The 25,008-nt window shown below is 45.3% G+C and overlaps 1 protein-coding gene across 1 annotated transcript in view; it reads right to left on the minus strand.

The window, feature by feature from the left end:
• HMG20A (high mobility group 20A) overlaps positions 1–25,008 on the minus strand; it is a 168,868-nt gene that overhangs the window by 75,073 nt on the left and 68,787 nt on the right. Inside the window, exons 11-12 of the transcript XR_016470259.1 lie at positions 19,881–20,029; positions 3,175–3,334 (exon numbers count right to left, since the gene is read on the minus strand). The gene's annotated coding sequence lies outside the window, so the exon portion shown is untranslated. The remainder of the gene's footprint in view (positions 1–3,174; positions 3,335–19,880; positions 20,030–25,008) is intronic.

A 25,008-nucleotide genomic window follows, 5' to 3' on the forward strand; every position in this document is an offset into this window, starting at 1 on the left:
CTGCTACTGGCATTTCCACCCTCTTCACTGGAGTCAATGTGTCAGGGATTGAGGCTGTTAGGGACAGAGCAAGGCTCTGTGAAGAGCCGGTTGGACTTTGCACAGCTCCACATGCTGCAACATGTATCCTGTCCTTCCTCCACAGCAGAGGAAACAGAAGTGCTGTGAGAGGAGAGATGCCCTGGCTCTGCTTCCCCTCACCTCACGCCCTCCTCCTCACGCCCAGGACAGAGTTAACCACATGCTGATCTCAGTGTGCCAAGACGTACAAAAGCTGCTGCCTTTTCCTGCTGGTCTGCTGGAACAGGCAACAGTTCTCCCCTCCCTGCTCTCCCTCACTGCCTTTTGTAGCTGTCTGTGTACACAGGTACTCAATAGATGGTTGGGTTGTAAATCTAGTTCTAAGACAGTAAAAATTCAGCTTTCTAAAAAAACATCCATTGTCAGCGAGTCTGTGGTTTTGCAAGCAGCAGGGTTATTAAATGTTGCTGTCAGAACAGCTTTATTTGACTGCATCAGCTTTTGTAGATATAAGTGAAATGGAATTTAGTGCAGCTTGGAATTGCCACCAACACTGTGCAGCTCAGGTATACAGGCAATGGCCACTGCCTTCTGGGCCATTTGCATGCTCACCAGGCCAGCTGCACACCAACACGAAGAAAACAGACCCCAGTCTAAGGGTGAAAGTAAGCTTTAAGTGCCTTTACTCTATATTTAACTTGAGAAACAGACTTCTCCAATCTGAAGCTCTGTAAGGAGAGCTATGGAGCAGCAAGGACCAGCTTTTCCCTAAGGGTAAACACTACTGGAGTCCCAAGCTGAGTAATGACCAAATTGCCAGGTCCTGTCCCCACAGCACTGGGGCCAGGGGCAAGAGCAGGGCCTGGGGAAGCCCTGACAAAGCCACATCACTGCTTACTCGTGAGACTGACAGCCAGGTCCTCCCAAGCTGCAAAGGCCAAGAGGTGATATGAGAGACCAAACTGCAAGAGGACTGCTGGCAGCAGCACAAACCACTGGGCTATACCAGGTGAGAGAATCAGGCTCTGTGTATGGAGGTGCCAAAACTCTTTTGGGTTTCTCAAGAAAGGCAGAGAAGATGAGTCTAAATGTGGTGAGGGCAAGAGAGAAGAAAAAGGACTAAGTAAACAGTAAGCAATGTGGACAGCCCTTCTCTGTAGTTCACACTTCACACAGGCAAGTAGGGGACAGCTTCCCAGCAGGGCAGGGCATATTCAGCAAAATTCCTATCTTTCTGTTTTTATGAGGTTAAGATTTCCAATGCTGCTTGAGGGAATATTCAGTTCCTCTTTAAATTAATATGAATCCAGCACTGAAACCCCTATGGTAACTTGGCAAATCTCTGCTTTAATATAGAGCCTCGATGTAATTAATATCAGATTGTAGAGCTCTGGGATGCACTGCAAAGAGGTCACAGGAGCATCTCTGGCATTTTTGTGAAGGCCTTTAGGCTGAATAATATGGAAATTGCATGGGACAAGCAGAGCAGCACCACGGCTTCAGTAGGACACCGCCTCCCCCAGGACAGCTCACAGAGGAGGGGTTCAGCCCATAGTCCCCATGTCCCTGAGGGCCCAGGCACTAATCCTGACTACTCTCAGCAGCCCATTGTCAGAAGCCTGACACCCTTCCTGTGGGAATCCACACCTCACCTAGGAAACCTCTCAAGGTAGGGAAAACAAAAAGTTGATGATTTTACAGAAAGAGAGCCTCAGTGCATCCTCCTGCTGCATCAGTCCTACAATTAACACAGGCTGTGAGCTCTCTGTCCAAAGCTTTCTGGAGGCACAGTGGACTTACACAGCCACATGGCACTGTAAGCTGCACCTTCAGAAGCTGAACTACAGAACTCAGCTTCATGTTTCTTCCTTGTTGGCTCCAAGTCCCCCCGCCAGGGGGACTGGGACACCCCTGGGGCACAGCCTGTGCTACATGTATCAGTCTGAATGCTGAGTAAGGTGCTTTCATGTGCCTTGTGGAACTGCAGGTTACAATCACCATAGCCAAAGGTTGCCTTAAATGGACAGAAAATAGGACAGAGAGAGGCAGCAAAACAGTGAGAAGCGGATGAGGAGAGCCCAGGAAGTAGATATTTCTAGCTTCTACATAAACCTGACAGGGAATATTAGTCTTAAATAAATGTTGCCACCAAGCCAGTTGGCAATCTGCCTGGCCAATTTTCCTGTCACCTTGCCAGTAGCTGGGGAGACAGCTGAATATGCCAAGAGTACTTTTTAATGGCCAAGAATAGGGCTTGCTGCACATGCCCAGACACTTTGTACATACCCATGTGCACCAACTTATCTCAGGCTCGCTCTTCTTACGCAGCTCTTACAGCAGAACCACACAGACACCAGAATGCTTTCCCAATATAGCTCCCAATATACCTCAGTGGAGTCAAAAGAAAGAAAAAAAACTAATGCATGTATGCAGGATTCTGCCTGACCTGGGAGTTAGCATAAAATGCCCCTATCATCTACGCAGGCAGCTCTCAGCCCAAGTCTGGACGTATTTTTATCGTGGGTGTGAGAAGCCATACCCTGCTTCCTCTCAGCAGTCCAAATTGCTCCCATCCCGATTGCTTCCATCCTGGTAGCCTTCCAAAGCCTTTTTATAGCTTCCCTAAGAGACGCAAAAATTGTCTTACAAGTGGCCACAGAAAGCTCTCACAGCATCTCAGCACAAAGAACTATGCAAAAAGCCCCGAATATACCCAGACAAGAGAGACCAGTGAGAACTCAGCAATGCAGACAGAATTTGGAGGGTGGAAGCTGTCAGCAGTCACTGTGACCCAGCCTAGCTATCTGCCAAGCTAACTGGAGCAGACAAGCACTACTTTGTGTCTCTCCTTGCAGAGCTTCTTATTTATATCAGCCCAATCTTGCTAATCTTGTGTTAAACACTGTGAAAAGCAGGCACTTTTTGTTTTTAGCCAAGTGAATGGGGATACCAGTACTTACAGCTTAACTCTGACAGCTAACCTGGGAGGAAATTGGTTTTAACTGCTCAGAAACAGAGCACAGAGAGATTCTGCTAAGGCACTCCATGCTGGCTTCACTCTGCTGTTATGGAAGTCAAGCCAATAAGCCAACTTCAGGAGGAGCGCATTAAGGCAACCTTAGCATCTCTAAAAATCCAAGCCAGTTTTCCTACCTTTAGCTTTCTTCAACTTGCTCTGTCCTGAACACAATCCCATCTTCCCTGTGTGACAACCACTGTCACCAGGCTTTACTCCCCAAGCATCCACAGCTTGCTGATAAGAAGGGTTAAGAAGAAAACAGCAGTTTCGGCATTTGCATTTTTGGATTCTAGCCTGGAAATAAAGGAATATAGAAAAGCACTTGTAAAAATATAAAGACAATGTGCTCACATCATGCTTCCATTGACTTTGAACAGTGTTATGCCTGGAGTGAAATGGCTCTGTCGGGTTTAAGCTTGTCCTCAGAAATGCATTCTTGTTTCTCAGCAATGCCATGGGAACCACATGGGGATCTCCAAGGAAGAATTTGGCCAACTATATTTAACTATTTAAAATTTCAGGGTTATTAGCAGAATACGGGCCAGAGTCCCATAAAAACAAAACAATCAGAAAAACAATGATATTCCAGAATGACTGCGAAATAGCTAACTGCACCCTCTCCTCTCATCAAGGCACACCAATTTGCAAAGCGATCAGCATGGGTATTGATTGAGACAAGGAAGAGGCAATATTTACCTAAGCACCTGTGCTTATGGTGCTTAGGCCTACCAAACAGCCTGCCATCCTAGCAATCATATACAGTGGGAGAGAATTCTCTGTCATTTCAGCCTTTAAAAGAGCCATGAAGCAGTAGATAGCATCAGCAAAAGGATGCATTTTGGCAGCATGGGAATAAGCCATTTTGTGTTAGAGCCAGAGCCTTCTGTTTTGGGTCACATTGACTCAAATGAGCTGTTAAAAACAAACAAACAAAAAAATTCCCTCACATTCTCATGTGTTCTCTTCCCCCTTGTTGCTTTGCTCTCCCTTGAAAATCTCTGCATCTAGGACCGCAGTGGGAATTTCTCTCCCAACCTTCTCGAAGAAGAATGCACAGAGCTTCATGAGAACCTCACACTCCTCTTCCCACACTGGTGTGATTTTTCTCCCACAGTCCCCAGCTTCTGAAGGCAATACGGGTGTTATGAACAGCAGAGGAATGGTTTGTGCTTAATCTGGAGGATGCCCAGCCCTCCACTCACACTGTCTCTTCAGCCCTTCCTCACCAAACACCTGTACTCCCACATCCTAACCCTAACTCAAGTTATTCGGCAGCTAATTCCAGGCATTTAAGGGTAGCAGACATAAGGAATGCCACTGCAACTATGAACAGAGATCTGCAACATCAGGAACCAGTTTAAAGGCCTGAACCATCTCTCAAAGCAAACAGTGTCGTGTCCAGAGCATGGTTTCCTGGGCTGTATTGAATAGCATTTTCCAGGAAAATGTAGCTATTGTGTGAGCTGTCAGCTCCAGTGCACTGCACCCCATTGCAAATATAGGGAGGTGTATCCAGCTTAAAATATGATTAACTCAGAGCAGGGCACACTTTGGCAACAGAGATCTGTTTGTAGAGAAATGCTCCTGTGCTGAATCTCCTCACTGCTGAGCAAGCAAATCTGAACCCCATTGAGTTTTTATCCCAAGGCAAGCGAGTCCTCAAAAGACGCTCCCTGCCCAATAAGGATCATTAGGACATTTTCCATGTCACAAAGTGACATTTGTAGGTCAGTAACAAAAAAAACACACACAGCCAATCCACTGCTCAGAAATGTGCCCCTGGAAAGGAAGCCCAGAAGAGAAGATACCAAAAACAGCTCTAAAAAGTTCTCCTGTCTTTTCCTTCTGTCAGCTTGTGGAGCTTGTGACTTCAGCTTGAGTGGCAAGCAAGCACCACTTCCTGCTCTTTTCATGCACAACCTCATTATCACCTTTAAAATTAAGTTCTACCTCATTTTAGGAATCATATATAGACCTATGGATGTGTTACAGGACATCCTTACACCCGCCTGCCTCATTTGCCCTCCACTATCACAGAGCTGGCCATGCACATCTCAGTATGTCCAAGCAGAGAGCCAGCTCACAGACAACGCAGCATTTTGAAGCCCCCAGGAAAGGTGTTAGGCTTCAGTCCCTACCTTTTAGGGCATGTCAGCCCTTCAGGGGAAAGGCTCAGTTCTTCTTGGATATCAGCCTTAGCTGCAATGAACAGTGCTGCCGCAGCATGTGGGCCAGCTGGGCCAAAAGTACTGGCACAGCTGGTGTACAGCAATATCAACACCTACCAATTTAGGCACTGCTTGGTGCAGGTATATCTGGAATCACAGTGCTGCTCTGGCAGCAGCTGAGCGCCCACAGATTTCAGGCACGATGTGTAGCAATAATACAGTTCACATGACGATCAACTCAGCGCGTGAGGAGCTGCCAGCACCCTCAGCAGGCATGGCTGGGGCACACTTCTCCTTCCCAGCCCACTGCAATACACTTTTGAAAAACTGCCTCCCAAGCTAATGCTTTGCCAGAGCTAAAGACTGTTTTGAATCATCTCAAAAACAGCACTTCAGCTGCTCATGAGTTACAGATGATGGAAATCATATTTTGGGTAGGGGGGAATAACAATGAAAGAATCCTCTAGCCAGAAAGCATGGCTGGTGCTTGAAACTTGGCACATGGGCTGTCAATGAATAGTCTGTGCTGTCCTAAATTGGAAGAAACTTGGCTTTGATTTAACAAAGTTAAAATCACATACTTAGCAGAAGCCTTCGTGCAGCCTTAACTTTGCATTAGCATATTCTTTTCCATTTAATTAAGTGTTGCAAATTGTTTTTCTGTTAATTATTTCAGTTACGGACATTATTATTTTCCCTTTCGGAAGGCAGAATATTTCAGGGAGGTTAATAATCCTTCAAACTCTCCTTTCTTAAACTCTTCATTGCTGCTGATCAGGTTCCACCTGCCTTTGTTAGGCTGCAGGCCTCCAGCTCGTTTATAATTGGAAACATCCTGTACCACATATCTCCAGAAACACTGATATGAGATCCCAGATGGTAGCACTCTCTTTCTTCCACACATATAATTTCACAAAAAGGCTCCCCGACAGCTATTGTTTAAAGGAGATTTGTGTATGCAGACATGGCAGGTGATCTGATCTGCTTTGTATTAGGGATGGATGAATCAGATGAAAAAGAAACAAAGAAGGCCATATGAGAACCAGGGAGGCTCCACAGCCAGCGCTGCCTCTGAGCTGTTACGGAACCGTTAAACAGCTCCATCCCAGCCTTCCTCATCTGAAATGGGCTGATTATTGACTGTGCCTATCTGGCAAATGCCCAGCGGGTATCAGTTAATATTTGGAAATGCCAAGATCCTCAGAGGGAAGGTACAATATAAATGCAAAGCAGTTGCACTGCTGCTCTATTAACTGCTGACAGCCTGCTCTGATCCCGTGTGAGCAGTCTGCCCATGTACCCGAACCAACCCCAGGCCACTTATCTTTGCAAAGGGTTAGGATGAATAACAGTCCTAACCAAAAAGCCATCCAGAGGGGAGTCCCCATGAATCTTCCAAGAAGTGTATCGCCCTCCTCCTTGCCATCAGCACACAGAAACAAGTTCCATTATGCAATAAAGGACTGTTCAGCAAAGCAGAGTGACTTGAAGGCAATATCCAAACTAAATATGCATGAAGTTCTTTCACTATAACTTATTCAAACATTTCACATCTGCAAAACTGGGCAGGGAATCTCAGACAGAGCATCTCCGCCTCTGTCCCACAGTACTCTTGTATATCTTCCTGCAAAACCTCAGTTTTGACCTTCTGGCTGGTTTCATTCCTGCAACCTGAGACCAGTCAAAACCTCTTCAAGAAATCAAAAACTAATGAGGAGAATATTTCTCAACCTGAAGCTCAGCAGTTGGTCATGAAACATCCCCTTACCTTCCTTCCTTCTGCAACACCATCCACACACCATCCAAAAAAGCAAGCAGTGCACAGGGCAATAAAGCAGTAGCTTCTCAAAAGGCCTAGATTGTCCCTGTGCCGAGAAAGACGCAGGAGTGGACTACAAGACCTAATCTGTTTTCAACTCAAAGCATCACACCTCATTCACCTCATGAGCCCAATCTCTGGGAGGTGCTGTTATTATTCCCATTCTAAAAAAATGAGTCTAAAAGATTAAGCAGTATATTCGCAAATGCATTTTGGCCCCGTAAACATGGAAGGAGAGGAGACAGCAGCTGGACAACCGTGGTACACGGCTGTACCCAAGGCAGCGTTCCTAACTACTCTGAAATCCATTCCAAGTCCCTTAAGATGGCACTGCCTCTCCAGCTTCCCTCGCTCTCTCTTCAGCCAACTGTGTTTATCTTGCTGTTAAGAGTCACGCACATCCCAAAGTAAATTATAAGGCCAGGGCACTAGACAGGGTCAAAGGCTAGCATATGAATTTACTGTACTGCCTCCACTCTCCCAGGAGCCCCTCCTGAGTCCTAATAAAGATCTCTGAAACAAGATGCTAATGCTGGATTATCCAGGTAATCTCCCCGAGTTACTTTCCCGGTTTGCCTGGTTATAAATAATGAATTAGGCCTTTACTTATTATTTCTTCTGCCCTCTGGGGTCGCTGCGAGTCTTGGAAAGGAATACAAATTTAAGAATATTAGATCCACTTATTAATATCAATTTCTGCCAATCCTGCATGAGAGATGTTCCTCGCTCAGTGCATGCTATTGATAAAATGAAGCGGCTGGGATGTTAATGGCATGGATCTAATAGCTACGAACTGGTCCAGCCTTACTCACCATTCCCATAAATTGAATTTTAAAAAGGCAGATGGGTGCTTCATAAGTGGAAACAGAATCATGTGCCAGCTTTCATTTCTTTTCCATTCCTGAGCATGGGTGAAATTAAAGTCTCCCCACTGACTTTGTCCACATAAGCCTACCGCTACGATCAGTCCCAGTTTTAAGGGTCCCCGTTACATCCTACACTGGATATCTAAAGCAGCTCAGCCAAGGCATCTTAACCATTTCACTGCCACCATCCAAACAGCGTGCATTTGGCTAAACATGGACAGCAGCCACATGGGCTTGCAGAGCTCTTCAAGCTGAGAGAACCAGTATGCAAACCTGAACCAAATCTACACACATAATCCCTCCTCTTTCTCCCTCATGCCTTATTCCATCTGTTCTTTGGCATTAGAGCAATTAATTTCAGTAATAAGTATGCACACACTTGCAGCACTGAGCTGGCTGGGAGTCTCCCCTGGAACCACTCTTGAGGGGCTGGAGCTGAGTTTGCCCACCACCTGAGTGCTGGGAGACTCCTCAGACCAGACAGCACACTTCTGCCACCAGGCTCCTGGGCCTGCCTGCAGGTCTTCTGCCCTCGTTCTGCCCAGGGACCTCTTTGCCAGCAATAGTGATAGCCAAGTGTAACAACATACAGATGGGTGCCAGTATCATTACCAAGAACTCAGATGAAATTACTGCTTCTTGGATTCTCTGCTCCTGCCACAAACAGAGATGGGCACGTGAGCACACATGGCAGACTTCACATGGTTCAACCAACTACCTTAATTCCACTCACAAAAGGGAAAAGTTATCACCCAGCTGAAGGGCAGGAACAAGAAGTGAAGCAAGCAGGAGTTTTCAACAACCACTGCTTGATCATGTAGATCATGTAGCCTGCTGAGAGCCGGTCTGTGTGAGGCAGGATGCTATCACCACTGTCCAGAATGCAGCAGATCTCCAAATAGGCAAGACCTCTGTGACCTCAGCAAGTCTTGTATGAGCAAGGCCACAGCAGATAGCAGAACCAACCTCCATTCCCACTCGTTTGGCATTAGGCTCAAACACATGCCTAGGAACCAACACATGCAGTAACCCCTTTGGCCAGGGATCCTAAACTGAGACAGAATTACAGGATTAATCATGGTTCACTTAATTAACAGATTAGATTCAGGGGATGATGCTGATTTGATAGTATCAGGAGCGACAGGTCAGCAAAGACAGAACCTACACCCAAGCACCTCTTCCATTTTGTCAAACTCTCTTACATGTGCGGAAGCCTGATAGAAAAATGATGATAGCCGTTAATTTCCCTACAACTACAAGTACCACCTTGTGCTGTGTGCTTACATAGTGCCCTGCTCAGTGGGACTCTGATCTTCTTCAGCACCTCTCAACACTGTTAATTTGAGAGAGCAGTGTCACCCAGTGATGTTTTTGTGGATAAAGGATGCCTCAAGTGTAATACCAAGACTAAGGGACTATAAAAGAGCAATACAAATCCAGATGTATCCCCACTTTGTTGTTTGAAAAGAATACACTGCTGCTAGCAAGACAGAGCTGAGGAGAAGGGCACTGCTAAGAGCACCTAAGTGTATTGCCTCTTAGAAGAAGGTGAAAGGCATCCTTGAGTTCAGGTGGCTATAATGTTTGTATATAAGAAACTCAAGACAACAACAACCTCAGCCTCACTACAGCGAGTCTGCTCTGCATAACCAAATAGTTCTGCATTTATTACACCATTTTTTAGAGCCAACTCTTGGATTTTAAGCACATGCCCTGTAAAAGCCAGGCCAAGACCAGCCATTGTTCCTACCCTTACAGACACACTTCTGAAGGCATCCTTGTGAACAGACCTCCTCTGTAACCTGCATGCTAAAGGCAACACCAAAACTTGCCTAGTGAAATCAGCAATGCTACTATAGTTGCTGTTGCTCCTACACAGTCCACCATTATCTCCTCACCTCCGGTTTGTGGTCACGCTGCAACAATCTTCACAAATCTCAGCCAGAATGCATGAGGAAAACATATTTCCCTTTGCAAATAGTTTCACTGGGTTTCAAAATACTTCAAGCCTACACAGCATCAAGAAATGTGTTGTTTCCTTCCTTCTTCATTTAGATGTCATTTCATCTACAGCTTTGTGCTGTGGCTCCCCTCTCTGTAAGCATAAGCACAGCTTTTTAAAGCTCTATACATGTTTAAAATGCATCCTTTCAATATCAACCACATATCTGAAATAAAAGGTGCACGAATCACTGACACTACAGATCGTTGGCATAGCTAAAGGGACCAGGACTTGCTCTGATTGATATTGCCCATGCAATGTGAGATCATTACTGGAGATCTTCCCCTGGTTCACATTACAAGCCCCTCAGCATATGCAGATGCATATTTACTTAAGATGCACATTTACTTAAGGAGCCTCTGGATGTCACACTTGGCTTAGCAGCAGCAGATGTTACTAGCCTCCACTCTTGAAAGTGTTCATGCTACCTCACAAGGGCCAGGCTGCCACTGTGCTTAAATTCAGACTTGACACACCTTTTCTCCTCTTTGAAGCATGGACCATTTGTTCTCCTTCTTCTGTCTCAGGTGGCATAACTGAGTCCCTTGGGGAATGCCGGTAATTAAACAGGAAGTGAGACTGTCTGAGGCAGCAATAAAAGTGGATGGTTACAACTGAGAGATGTCAGATGCAGCTTTAAGTTCTGCTGCCAACTAAAAGCCCAACCCATACAGATCAGGGATGTCAGTAATGGACTCAAGGTCCCAGTGTGAAGGTGACAATATTGGTTATTCTCTCCTTCTCCATGTTATTACGAAGACCACTGAGAAACTGTCTGATTGCCACATCTTGAGTCCTATCTGAACACACGCTCATCACCCTACCTAAAGATTTCCTTGTGATGTGGATGGAGATGCAGTTTTATCCCCTTGGGTTTGATGAGAGACAGCTGTGTTGGAAAAAAATCCTGCAGCAAGCTTGGGAAGTAGCAGAGTATGAACTAAGAAGCATGGAGGGGAGAGGGAGCTGTGCTATTCAAACCTCAGAAGAAAGGAAGATCTTCAGATCAGCTCTATATTTCACTGACAGGCAACGCGAGCATTTTAAAGCTGGTGCTGATCTACCAAAGCTGGGGAAGAGTAAAAACAACACAGATGATTGGCGCTGCTTCTGCTGCATTTTGTATGAAAGGGGGTAATCTCAGAGGCCTATGAACAATGTATCAGAACAGCCTATCCCAGAGCTTAGAAATGCATGAGCAAGCAGCTGGCTGCCCATTCACCTGGGAAAACAGGAGCGGGCTGAGCCTTGCCATGTTTGAGGCAATTAAAACAAAAAATAGGCAGACTGAGAGGGAGTGAAGGAATTCCCTGGTATATTAGAAATACTGCACAAAAGGCTCACTTCCTAGTCCACACACCGCAGCATTTAATGTTGCTCTCAGTGCATCACTTGACACGATGCCACCAGGCACAGCATTTGACATTATCCTCTGCAGCTCAGGCACACAGAAGGCTTTAGCCTGTTGCAACACCAGCACTGCCTCCTTTCTCACAGCTTAGAGATAAGTATCTGAAAGATCTTGGCCCAGTTCCAGGTAGGATGGTCATAATGGCAGCTGATATGTCCCTAATACCACCTATCTTTAAACTGCTCTCATAAGCAGAGAAAAACCCTGACCTGGACAATTTCAACAAGCACAGAGATATTTAACTGCATCCTGACCGGTCAAACTTCTGGGTGGGCACCTCCTCTGTCCTTCTGCTGGGCATGCTGTGTATGCCATGCCCCAAAGTGGCTGTGATGCCATTCTCAGGCATGGCTGGTGTTCATAAGCAGCAGCATACTGCTGGTGAAGTGAACCAGGAACCCTTATAATGCAGGATCTCTGCTCATCACTGTAATACAGATTCTCACTCTCCTCTCACAAGCAGAAGCAGTATTTTAAACAAGAACAGAGACAAAGCAAGCTCAGATGCTGAGGACAGGAGTGAGCCAGGAGGGATTTAAGCAGCAAGGAAAGCTGGAAGTGGTAACGTGTCTTCTATCAAACAGACCTGACTTTTGAGCACCTCTCCTGCACTGCTTTGTGCAGCAGCTCCTCCAAGAAATTATTTACCAAGGCAATAAAAAAATCCAGGAAGTTACTCAGATTACAAGTTCGAGCAATTAAAACCTTGATATTTATGGTACTGTAAGACAGAAGCACATTAATAAATAATACTTTGCTCTTCTACAGCACTTTTCCTCTAATGATCTCTAAGCAATTTACAAGTTTTTGCTGGCTGAGCTCCCCAAGCCCTGCAAGGTAAGGAGGAGGTAAGTGGAGCACCTCCCGCTCAACCAGAGGAAGACTCTCTCGACAATGCAGTGCTCGGCAATACCTGAAACACCAACTCAAGCTGAGGTTTCAGCACTCTGTGCACTGCCTGATATGCAGTAATGATATTCCTTGAGCCGAGGACACGAGACGTGTGAAGCATAAAAGAAAGGAGGGTCAGGGCAGGTAGGAGGCTGCATAAAAAATGCCGCCTTGCATACTTCTCCTTGTTGCTGTGCTCTGATCACCACACAGCATACCCTGGCTGTTTTAGGCTGGCACATTACTGTGTGAAGAATACAGTCTGAAGAACACCTGACTTCTCGGGGCCTGGGCTTCCCTCAGGAAAGCACTACGGCAGCATCTTGGCACCCAGGGCCCAGACACAGCAGCGGCACGGGGTAGCAGATGGCAGAGGGCTGGTTGGCAGCCAGCTGGCCACGCTACACAGAGCTGTTTGGGAAGCTAATCAAGGCCTTCGGATCATGGGAATGCTGCCCAGGTGAGGACTGCAGGGCGGAGCACATTCACATCTAGCCAGAGCAGCCTGTAGCTGAGGTGAATATAGGCTTCAGCCCCCCCACCACTGCACTGTCCTCCCTCCCTGCTCCTTTATCCTTTCAGAGCATGAGAGATTATTCTACTTGCTCTGAAAAGGAACAGCAAGTCCTTCCTCCTCCTGGGAGCAGACAAAGCTGCCAGGTTAAGACATGGAGACCCTAAAGGCTACAGTGCCTTCAGGCCACGATCCAGCAGCTGATCCCCGTGGAACTGACACTACCACTATCATCTCCCTCAGCCCCTGGGAGCTGAAGAAGCCTTCTCAGGCCATTCTGCCCTTACAGCTCAAAAGATTCACCTTTGCTTTTCTTCCACAATCTTCTCAAAGCCGGGTCCTGTGTGCACTGACTCACGATAGGAAGGTTTAGCAGAGACAAGGCCATTCCACAGGCAGTTCAAAGCCTGGTGCTCACCCCACATGGGGAGGTTTGCAATAGTAGAGAGACCTCGGTGAACCTGAGCACAAACCTGCAGTGTGAGCACAGCACAGGGGTACTGCACAGCTGCTGGGTGGTCTCACTGCTCACTCTTTGGACTGCTTCCAAAACCAGCTCATCTACCACACTGTCAGGGAGAGAAATTAGATGCCTCGCTTACAGGTTTATATTTATTCTTTAAAAAAAAATAATAGTAATAATAATAATAACTACCTACCTGGCAACTGTTAAAAATATGTGTAAACCAGTTAAACGCACTTTATAAAACCTTGCAACAATATAATATTTTTACTGAAACAATCACAGGAGCAATTTCACCTGTACTTACTGTCCAGTCATCTGAGCACAAACATCCTTGAGATTTACGTGCGAGTGGAAACATAATTTCTTTTATCTCCAATGTGAAACTTGGCAATGGAAAATCCTGTGCCTAGAGTGCAAAATCAATTTCAATAACCAGAATAGTAAGAAGTCAAAGGCAGGACTTGGAAAGGACATGAGTTTCTCAAATAGCCAGCCAGTGTCCTTTATAATGGGGATGCCTCTGGGATAGGATGGGATGGGCAATTGGATATTCTGGCTGGCTTCTCTCTCTCTCAGCATGAACTGCTCCTGTAGCAGCACAAAGCTGGTTCTGGATCCCACCGGTGTCTCTCAGATTTTGTCTTCCTTGACAACACACAAGGGAAGGATATAAAAATCAGAAGAGAAAGCACTAAACTGCAGGTCTTAAGCCTGCTTTTCACTGCATCCAGACCTGAGAGCCTAGAGTCTTGAATGCTATCTCTGAGGCAGGAGTGGGTGCTTCAGAACAAGATGCCCTAAATCCTGCAGGGGGTAATCTGCCCCATCTCAATCTCCACTGTGGCAAAGGAGCCTTTGTGAGTGGCTTCCTGGTTAACAGAGGAGAGGTATAGGTAGAGCTGATCCTGCCTTGGAGAGGGCAGGAGAATTAGGTAGCCTTCCAAGATCTATTTCAGCTGCATTTACAACAAATACAAAATATTGCCTTAAACTCGACACGTGAGATTCTAAATCTCTTCTCACCACTGAAGCCTGAGGTGACAGAGGCAAGTGTTTCCATGACTGTAACAACTTTGGATATTCCCATTTGTCAGCAAAATACCAGCAACTCACTTTGGTGGCAAAACTCAAACTGCTTGCCAAGCCACAATGCCATGGGCAGCTGTATTGAGGGTCTGCCTCCAGCTCAGATGCGGTGACATGAGCTCCATTGGTTTCTAAAGTCATAATGCCATTCCTTGAAATATCAGCTGCAGACAGAGAAAGCAGCTAGCATGGGTTAATAAGTGAGGTTTTCACCTGCTTGTATTTGTGCATTTTCTTCTAGGAGCTTTTTACCAGGGAATACTTTTGAGAAAGCTGGAATTACAGCACTTCTCAGCCATGTACTCAGACCTTCACGTGCATCCTTTGCAGACTGAGCTCCAGCTGCCCCTTCCCTTGCAGCTTTTGCTTTCCAGGGAGTCATGCCAGTTTTAACTATTTCCCTCTCTGAGTGTGAAGATGGGCTGGTTCTAGGACAGCTTTGCCCTGTGAAGGCAAACCCTTCACCTTCCATTGCAAAGGGATTTCTTCCCCTCTTGTGAATTTCTCTGCAGAAAATTCAAGTGTTAATTGGAAAAATAGCTATTTCAAAATTTATCAAAAGAGAAAAGCAAGAGAGAGCATTTATAGACACAGACACTCCTAAAAGAAGTGGCACAAAAAAAAATAATAAATAAATAAAGTGACATCTTCAGTGCAAGAATACTCACAAACCACAGAGAACTGAGCCTCTGTCTGTCCTACACTCAGCAAGGAACGAACTCAAGACCTGATCCACTTTTCTAGCTCCCCTCACTCGTATCTGTGCAATAACCAGCAGCCAGTGTTGTGGAAAAGGAGAGAGACTCCTCAGTGATCCTTCCTAATAGATTCGTCTTTTATCATGTTTTCATGACCTTTGTAAAAGGCAATTTAAATTCTAATTGTCCTGTGAGCACCACAGGAATCAATTAGTGACAAGAGATGTTAATTGTGTAGCCAGGGAGGAGGCATTGCTAGGCTGCTCAGCTCCAACACGGGGTTAAGAGCCCAGGGGAATGCCGGGATGGCTGGGGCTTTAATCAGTCCTCCCTTTTTAATAGTTTGCATGTTGTGCTGCAGTTGTCAAGGTCCATTAGTCGTCCACAGCACTGAATGAAGCAGTGGCATCCCCTTCATTCCTGCACTCTGCCAGCACATACAAAGGATCAGAATGAACTACCGTTGCAAAAGCAAATCCTAAAACCTCCTCTTCTTTTTGTTCTCGCTTCCCTTCCTGCAGACCCTGCATAGAAATCAGGCCTTGGGCACTGGCTAGTGCAGACTAAATGCTTAATATTGGTGGGCTGTAGGGGAAGCAAACGTGCTCCTTGTCACCTCAGGATTCAGCCAGAGCCTTTTGTGAAAAGCAAACACTCCTGTTTTCATACCAGGACACATGGAACATCGCTCATGAAGACCCTGGCACTGTTCAGACTGCCAGTTGAAACGCCAGACGGAGGTCATACTGAATGCCCAGTATCTATACTGCACACAGGCATAAATGGGGAAAATTTATCTGAGCCAGAGCCAGAGCACATAGCCTGAGAGACTTTCCAACCCATCCTGGCATAGGTACATCTTGGAGAAAAAAGGACTTGGCATGAGTAATCGGATGCACCTTGGGATGCACCATTTGTTACCTATTTCCCATCAGGTGAAAACAGTCCTACATTACACCTGTGCCACAGCAGGCAGCTGTGCCCAAGAAAGTTATGCAACGACCCAGAGTCCCCAGCATCTTGGTATACAGCATAACTTCATGCTAGAAAACCTTGCACTCTGCAAGGTCATGCATCCAGGGGAGTTAAATCCCCTGGAAACAAACGCCTCACCACTGCTTTCTATTAAACATTATCACAGACCATTATTATGACCTAAGTCTCTCCACATTACCCACTTAGTCAACTATCAACCTCAGATGCTGCCTTGGGGAGGTGCTCTGCCTGTCCTCGAGGAGTCTGTCTTTTGCTGTTATATGAAATTCACACTTCAAAATCCCACTTTCGAACTCCCCACTGCCAAAAATGAGGCCTTCACAAAGACTGGAGAAAGCCACGCATCCTTCTCTGTAAACTAGTATCTGATCAGAGAGAAACTGCAGCACAAGAGCAAATCGAGGTTAGATTTTTATTTCAAATTCTTATTTGCACTCACTTGCATTCTCACAGTTGCCCATTAGCTCTTGAAATTGAACTGGATCATACCTAAGCACTTCATTTTACCCCAAATCCTATGCACAGAATTACAGGCTCAGTCCAATTACGGTCCTTCTAATCCTCTAGGTCTCTACCTTCAGCTCTCTGCACCTTCTGTTAAAGCTCTGGGCACTTCTAGGCTCAAACCCCACAACCAAGCTCTGGATTTCTGCTCCTGTCCTGGCCATAGAGAAGGTCTCCTTCCCCCCATTCCTCTCCATGGCACTGATCAGCCAGACTGCTGTTCAAACTAGGGCACAGATCCAGCTGGAACATCTATATCCTGACTCTACTACCATCTTCCCAGATGCCTGGTACTTTTTGGACAGTATCCAGCTTTTGTGAGCCGCAACTCCTTTACTCATTCACTGTTGATCATCTAAATAAATCACTGCTTTGAAGACAGCATACTCGAGTTTTCTTCTCTGCAAATCCAGGAGGGGTTAAAATCATCCCATGCTAGTCAGGGGTCATTGCTGCAATGTATCACAACAAACTCCAGTTCACCACTTGGCAATTAAAGTGTTCCAGGTAGCCCAGGCCACTCATCTACGTGACCATCTGCACCTCCAGCCCAGTTCATCATTTCTCCCCACTCAAAGGGGCAATCTAAAAATAATTCTCTCCATACACACTCAAGCAATTTTCAAGCTATGGTATCTTTCTGTCTGTACCACTGTCAAGGAACAGCTATCACTCCTTCATATGCCATCATGACTGATGAAGGTGAAGGAGCTCTGACTCAAAAGGACTTCCAACTTGGTGCTTCAGCCTTCCACAACATGCCTACCAAAGGCCCAGACTCAGCCCACTCATATGTAGGGGCCTACCTGGCAGACAAGCTACAAACTGAGTTCTATTTTAGCAGAAAATGCTTGACACCTTTATAGAAGTGCTTTGGTTAGGCAGGAAGAATCCACTCTACCAGTTCCACTTCTCCCCTGCCTCAAGCCACTAAGACAACAAAACTACCTTCTGTGCCTCAGACTTTCACCACTTGCTCTCTTGGAGCTGTTTATTCTCAGGTTTGAGATTCTTCCTGCCTGATAGATTAACCTCTTTTACGAAGTGTGCCCACTTGTACTGCTTCACTAAGATGTTTAATTACTTCTGACTTTGCCCGAAGCAGAGTAAACGCTCTTTCTCAGCAAATGCTTTTCTTGGGAATGCTCTCCCCATGGACACTGACTTTGTTTCTAATTTATTTTATCTGTGTCACATTCTCTAACAGCCTCTGAAATAGAAAGCAGGGACCATTTTGTAAGCAGTGCCAAGCACTACAGGAATGTCCTGATTGACACCACTGTCACCTAGCCTAGCTAGATTACTGCCACTTTTGCCAACTGAGCTTTAACCAGCCAACCCAGAAGATAGGAAGAGAGAGGACCTGTCTGTGAAAATTTCAGGGCATTTGCTCCCTCATGAGGGCATTAAAATCTCATCAACAAACACGAAGGCAAGCGAAGCTGTGTCTTCTTCCTGCAATTTGAAATGGTCAATGTACCAATGTAGGTGAACACCTCCATTTGCACTTGGGTCTGGTGGTGAAACCGCTAGGCAGCAACTTTTCCTCTAAGGCTCTCAGAGCAAAATATTACTCATGTTTCAACTCATGGTTTCCAGAGATCCTACTAGTTTGTTGCAAACCTCACATTCAAGAAGTTTCCTAAAGGCAGAAAGCCTCAAGCATGCTGTAAGAATGCTAGATGGAGGCCAGAAAAGTTGCTTAGGGGCTGAATGAGCCAGAGAAAACATGCTGTTTGGTCAGGTTTGAAACTGAAGCCAGAGGGCCAGCAAGAAGCCAAGCATTAGCATTTCACTAAAATTGCTGAGACATCTTCCCTCCACAGGGAACTTGGAGCTTCAGAATGGCACAACAGGCTTCTGTGGCACAAATGGGAACACAGATTGGCAGGTGGAAGCGCAGTCCCCATGTGAGGTTCCTACCATCCCTTGCCAGCCAGTCCTTTCCAGCTGCCATATCCATTTGCCTGAGCAGTGGAACAAAGCCAACTTCATTGCCACCAACTTTACAAAATAGAATTAACATTTTCTCTACTCATGCTCTGCCCAGAGCTTCTACAAAGCCTTTTTTGCATTTCCATTAAAAATAATAATGCATTTTGTTCTGCTTCAGAAGGCCCATTGCTCACCTGCCCACATCTCTTTCAGACTCCACTAGTCTTCCTTTCTTTTACCAGCATAATCATTTTATGCCCTCATCTCTTTCTCCCTTTATTTAGAAGATTGTGGACACGTTTTATTGCTGAGACTTACAAAACAACTCAGTCAGCCTTTACACAGCAGACGCGATAAGGCTCCAGAAGAGAGAAGGATGACTGTGTTTCTTGGCCTCCACATCACACACGTGGCTCAGCAGTCACGGCTCAGCAGTCTCAAACCCAACTGGGAGGTTCATCACTTGAGCTTCAAGCTGCAGAGCCACAGCTGAGTTTGTTCTGGTGCACTGCATCAGTTCTTCTGCAATGTTCGACATCCTCATATAAAATTAGCATTAAGTAAGACCAATCTTTTAAAACCAAACAGGAAGCAAATGTTCTAGATGGGATCATGACAGAATCAAGTAAAATTGGTTCACGTGTCAAGAGATTCCCTGGGGCATCGTTCACCATGGCAGTTCACTATGCCTAGGAACCAGCTGAGAAGAGAAACTCCCTCTGGAGGTTGCTAATGCATTCTTCTGCTTTCTGAAAAGGATGACAAAGGAAAACTCACTCATTCTTCCTTTTCCACTTTGTTCATTCACCAGCAGCTGTCTGTGTACTAATACAGTCAGCACTCTCCACGAACATTCAAGGAAAGGCAGGAGGAGCTTCAGTCAAACCTCAGCACCTCTCAGCATTCACAGCTAATCACTCCATGTGACCAGAAAGCCTCATGTGCAAGTTGCAATCATACAGGAGCTGAACTAAGGAGCTGCTCTAAAGAGATGCCAGAAGAAACCTTCTCATAGCACAGCAAATTCTAACACTTCCATAAATCCAAGAAGTTAGCCTGCATATATTGTAGCATCTCATGTACTTCCGTAAGGTGCTCGTGTAATAGATATCATACACACTGGTGTTAGCAGAAAAAAATGAGTCACATCCATATCTATATCATACTATCTAATTATTAGGCATTAGTCCTGACACACCTGATTTTGCCTATGCCATTTGCATTCATCGAGCATGCCTTAGGGATCCTGATTTTTCTAATCTTAAATGTAATCCTTAACCTCCATTTTAACTCTCCAAAATTGTTGCCCTGAATGCCTCCTGTGATGCTGTTACTTATTCATGGTTATAGACAGCATTATTTCATCAGCCCATCTACCATTTACTCTCCTGATTCTCCCTATTCAGCAGCTGCTTTGCTTCTTTCCCTTTTCAGTTCACTTGGAAAAGCCTGTAATGGCTCCCCCATGGATCCTCACTACCCACCTGTCTCAGTCCAAGCATGATGGGTGGAATCAGGTCTCTTGCTGAGAGCAGTGACTGGTGGTTATCATCAGCTGAACTGTGCTTGAGGCAGGTGCTAAAGCTTCACCAGCTTTTGATTTTTATCTCCTCTGCTCCTAACTAGAGAGAACCTGTAAGAAAAAGAAAAAAAACAGAAGCCCAAGCTTGCACAGACTGTGCAGGTACCTTCAATAATATACCAGAACTTACATCTCAGCAACCAAACGTCTCTCTGACTACACACACTAGAAAGAGATAGTGAAAAACAATCACCAGCTATGAGAAAAGGAGAGGGAGGGCAGTAAGACAGGAATTCTGTTTGCCAAGTAGGAACTTAAACTGATTAGCTTCAAGTAGCCTGGAGTGAATGTTGACACCAATTTGACTTAAAAGCTGCTATTATTTTTCAAAGTCATTTTCTACAACAGCCAGAAAATACAGCGACATTCAAAGCTACAAGGAAACCTACCAGCTTTCAAGCAGCTCAGCTGCAGCCAGGTTCCCATGATGGCATCTGTCAATGACTGCTTCAGAACTAGGATGTCAGAGCACGAATCACAACCACTTGCCCTCCCAGCATCAAGTCTTGCACACCCATCCCAATACCAGCCACGTCCATCAGCAGCACAGGCTTTGCTTGCACCCGTCTGGCACTCAGGACGTTACTCACTGAGCACAACCAGCCACCAAACCCAGCAGCAGAAACACATCCTGTATTGGATCTTTGTAGAGTACATGACAACTAGCCATGCCCGTGCTAAGTCCATATAGCCCCAAGGCTGCCATAACTGAGCCTCCTGCTGAAAAACAATGGGAGAATTTGGATATCTGAGCACTAACTTGGGCCATTTCCATCCTGAGCCACGGATTGAACCAGCTACAAAGCACCCAGTGGAACAGGCCCAAGCGAGAAAGCCACGTGTCCAGACTGATCCTACTGGACCAAGCACCAGCTGCTGTAATACTTCCCAGCTCTCACCAACAGCAGACAGAAGGTTACATTAATTTGACCATGACAGATGGCTTAGGATTTGAGGGCTGGTACTGCATTTCTGAAAGGCTCTTTCTGACAGTCACTGTCCAGCCTGCTCAAGCCCATCAGCTTGCATAAGAGAGGAGTTGAGACAAAAGCCATGACCACAGATGCTATTTGCTGACCACATCGTCATGTTTTCCTTCAACAAAGAGTAACTTTGGAGTTTCAGCATACAAGGAAAAAGAAATCAAAGGAAGTGCAACAGCCACCATTTCAACTCTCCATGAGCTACATGAGAGCTCTCCAAAGCAAACATGAGTCTCTGCAGTCTAATACAAATAGTATAGCTCCAGAGCTGAGGGGCACATCCGACTTGCATCCACTCTGGACTGAAAAAGGAGGCAGAGCCCAGACCAGTGTGCTACAAGAAGGCTTCCTGACAGAGGCAGCTCAGTGGCTGTCTCCTCTGCATTAGGCTGTAGCGAAGCAAACAAAACAGCAGCATCTTCTAGCTAAGCTAAGGAAGGGATGTTAATGTCTTTCAGGAAGGAGGAGATGGCTCCATCAAAGCATGCATGGGAGGGGGTCTTAGAACTGTAGAAAGACCTGAGCCTGGCAATGTAGACATTTCTAAAGCAGCCTTTCCAGGTTATGTGGGTTCATCTTTTCTGGAAACACTGGAAACTGAATTGCAAGGACATGACAGCACAGAGAGCTGATTGAAGGGAGGTGACATGAGCTCAAAGAGATGTTGGTCTCTTAAAGCTTCCTTTATTTTTGTCTGTACTAACGTAAGAACAGAGGAGCTTCCTGGGCTGCTGTCCGTTCAGGAAGTGGTACATCTTTTATACTGTTCATAACATTGGCATTCTTTTGTCAGTGTGGCAAGGAGGCCCACATTCTGCTAGCAACTCATGAAGCTTTGCTGTGTGGGAGTGGAGAAGTGATTTGGTACACAAGTCTTAGCTAAACCAAGCAGTCCAGGAGGCATTCAGGTCTCTGTCCCATGGTGGTAAATGCAACAAACGTCTCCATCAGCAAATCTGCAGCCTTCTAACATAACTCTGTCATGGTGGAGAAATGTGTTACAGCAACTAGTTTAATTAAAACATAGTTTGTACGTGTGTGAGGAACAGTGCATTCACAGACTGACAGCACTGAAGAATAAGATGGAGCTTGAAGCTTAGGGAAGGGAACGGTTCACTGAGGAAACAGAAGATTGTTTTAACAGTTACAGCCACTGGGTGGTAGAGTCTGCTACCAAGAGATGTGGTCAAGAAGACACTGCTGCAAAGAGCCAATATGGCTTAAGAAGAGCACTAATGGGGCTTGCACAGGGAAATTCTACAGATCCTGGAGGTCAGTTATACCCTAATGATCCCTCCCAGCCCCACCTTCAAGATATCTACAAAAGCAAAGCAGAAAGTATGGTTAGAAGTAGCAAACAGGGTCAAAGTTAATTAGACTGATGCAAAACAGGTAGCACCCAAAACCATTCTGGGATCAATATTTCCATTCATTTACAAGCAGAACAAGATCAGAGAGGTGAGCAGAGTAAATAATTAACATCTTTACAGATTTAAAAAAAAAAAAAGGAACATAGTTATTTTAATCTTCTGGGTAATTAACTATGCAGTTGACATTAATCACACCTGCAGCAATTATTTGAAGTATGTGACTAATCAGTCCAGAGGAAAAACTGAGCCGGGCCCAACTACCCTTGCTGCATAGCCCTGTTGGTCTCTCAGTCAATACGTCGGTGTTGGCTTTCAGAAATGCAGCACATTTCCTGCTGGCTGTAACACAATGCATTCCCTGGCTGGCTGGATACAGGATATTTGTACTTCAGATGGAGTAGATGCAAACTATGATGTTTCCAAAGTGAAAGGAAAGGCTTGCTGAACTGTGATTTTCATCTCTTGTGGCCCCTAGGCAACTAAATGACAATACAAGCACATGCTTGCACTGATTTGATTGCGCCTGAAAAATATCACTGCATTACAGTGGTCAGAGTGCATGGGCAGAGGGCTAGAACTGCTAACTCCATCATTCCCGTCTATAATTGGAAAAAAACACTTCAATTAAGGAAGAATAATGAATCTAGAAGATGGTCTGAGCATTGATATCAAAAGTTCAGGTTAAAAAAGTGAGGTATATTTATTATTTCTTGGCTATTTCTCCTAGTAACTACATCAGGGTGAAATTTCAGTTGACAACTCCTAACACTGGTAGCAGTGAACTTCAGTTTTGGTCAAAGAAGTTTGTGGATTCTTGGAAAATGATCGAAATAAATTTCAGCACCTTTCTGAGGATGCTCACACCTACCAGCCCGCAGCTCATACCATGCTGTATTAAAGTCATCTCATCAGGTCTTACTCTGGATTAGGCTGCTGCTTTCAAAAATGCAAATGTTAACTCCCAGAACAAACTTGGCTTGATGATGTTAAGCTTATGTGTAAACTGAAATGCAGCAGACTTTCATTACAAGAACTCAAACATTTAAAAGGCGCATTTAATGTGGCACATTTTAGAAAACAAATATTGGAACATCCAACTTGTATTTCATTGTTTTCCCCCCCATCTATCTATCATTTTCACTGCTGCATATAAATGAGACTAACATTTCTCTAACACAAAAACCAAAACCAATGAAATATCTTTGGTCTGCCGTGGTTCTTGTAGGAAGTCAGTCTGTCTCGTGGTCACAGTAGAGCAAAGTTCTGAAGCAGGTCGGTTAGTTTTAGCGCTCCCTCCTAAGCACAACCCATGTGAAAAGTAGGCTTTCCAGCATGCACTAAGACACAAGGCTGCTACACAAGGAAGAATCTCACTCCCAAAACTTTCCTAGAGACCACACTGCTCATGCAAAGGCAGGAACGTTCTACTCAGATGAAGAACACCCTGCAGGAAGAGACAGCATCTAGGATAAGCCAGCAGATGCATGCTTTTGGTAACACCAACCACTCCAAATTTTGAGTCTGCTCTTCAAGCAGCATATTTCTTACATCTGGCATGCAAAATCCTGTGATAGTGAAGAACGTCCCATTTTAATTTAAATGAATGCATTTATTTTCAAATGGGAAACCATAAGTTAAACAAACACATTTCTCTTTGCACATGAAAGCATTGTTTTGTCACAGATGTACAGTATAATACATTTATTTTCTCAATTGTTTTGTATTTGTAAGGCACTGCCAGTTATTTGGATGGGTTTGTAAGGATGAAGCAAATTGCTCTGTGGGGCTCTATTCAGGGAACATAATATTCCCACAAAAGCACCATAATTCTGCATGCAGCAACACAGACTACCACGACATCGCAGCAGCTGGCAGGGTGGATAGAGTTAGCATTATCAAAACCAGCATGACAACTGTACTCCAAAAGCCCCTTACATGCATAAATTAATGATGAATGTACACTGATTAACCCTCACCCAGGCTCTAGATAACCCTGCCTTCCCTGAAATAAAACTTTGAACCTCGCCAGTTGTTTTGGTCAGTTCACAAGGCCTGGGGAGCACTTCAGCTTCTTCTTGAGTCACCACATTGGCCTGGCCCAGGACTCCCTGCTTTCCCACATGTGCTGGGGAAGAGGAAGAAAGATGCTTGAACCTTTAAGCCATGGGGAACAGTCAAGAATGCAGAACAGAATCAGCAGAGTGCCAGGCTGCTGACTTCTTCATCCACTTGCCACTTTGGGAGGTCCACCACACAGAGCTGGGAGGGAGAAGGTCCTGTCAGGGATCACATCTCTGTTTCAGAAGTTAGCTGTAAATTCACCTCTATTCACTTCTTTGATCAAGTAGCTCCTTCTCCAGGCACGGAGCATGGCATCACAAACACTTCACATGATAATGTTTCCACAACTACTCCAACAGTGGGCAGATGCAGTGAAGGCGTTGAGAGCTAACTGCTCAGTTTGTCCTTTTTGTAGGCTCTCCAGCCCATAGTGAATTTAAATCACACCCTCTAGTCATCACAACTTTCCTAAAATCTATTCTCTTGCATAAATTCTTGGTTATCTTAACCACCCTTTGCTGCCTCAATGTCCTCAGGCTTCTTCATCCACTTGCCAGCCTCCCAAACAGCTTCTACTACCCAGTTCCCACATGGCACAGCCTCATGAAAGTTGGCC

This window comes from Phasianus colchicus, chromosome 12 (assembly GCF_987193195.1).
Source record: "Phasianus colchicus chromosome 12, bPhaCol1.hap1.1, whole genome shotgun sequence".
NCBI lineage: Eukaryota > Metazoa > Chordata > Aves > Galliformes > Phasianidae > Phasianus > Phasianus colchicus.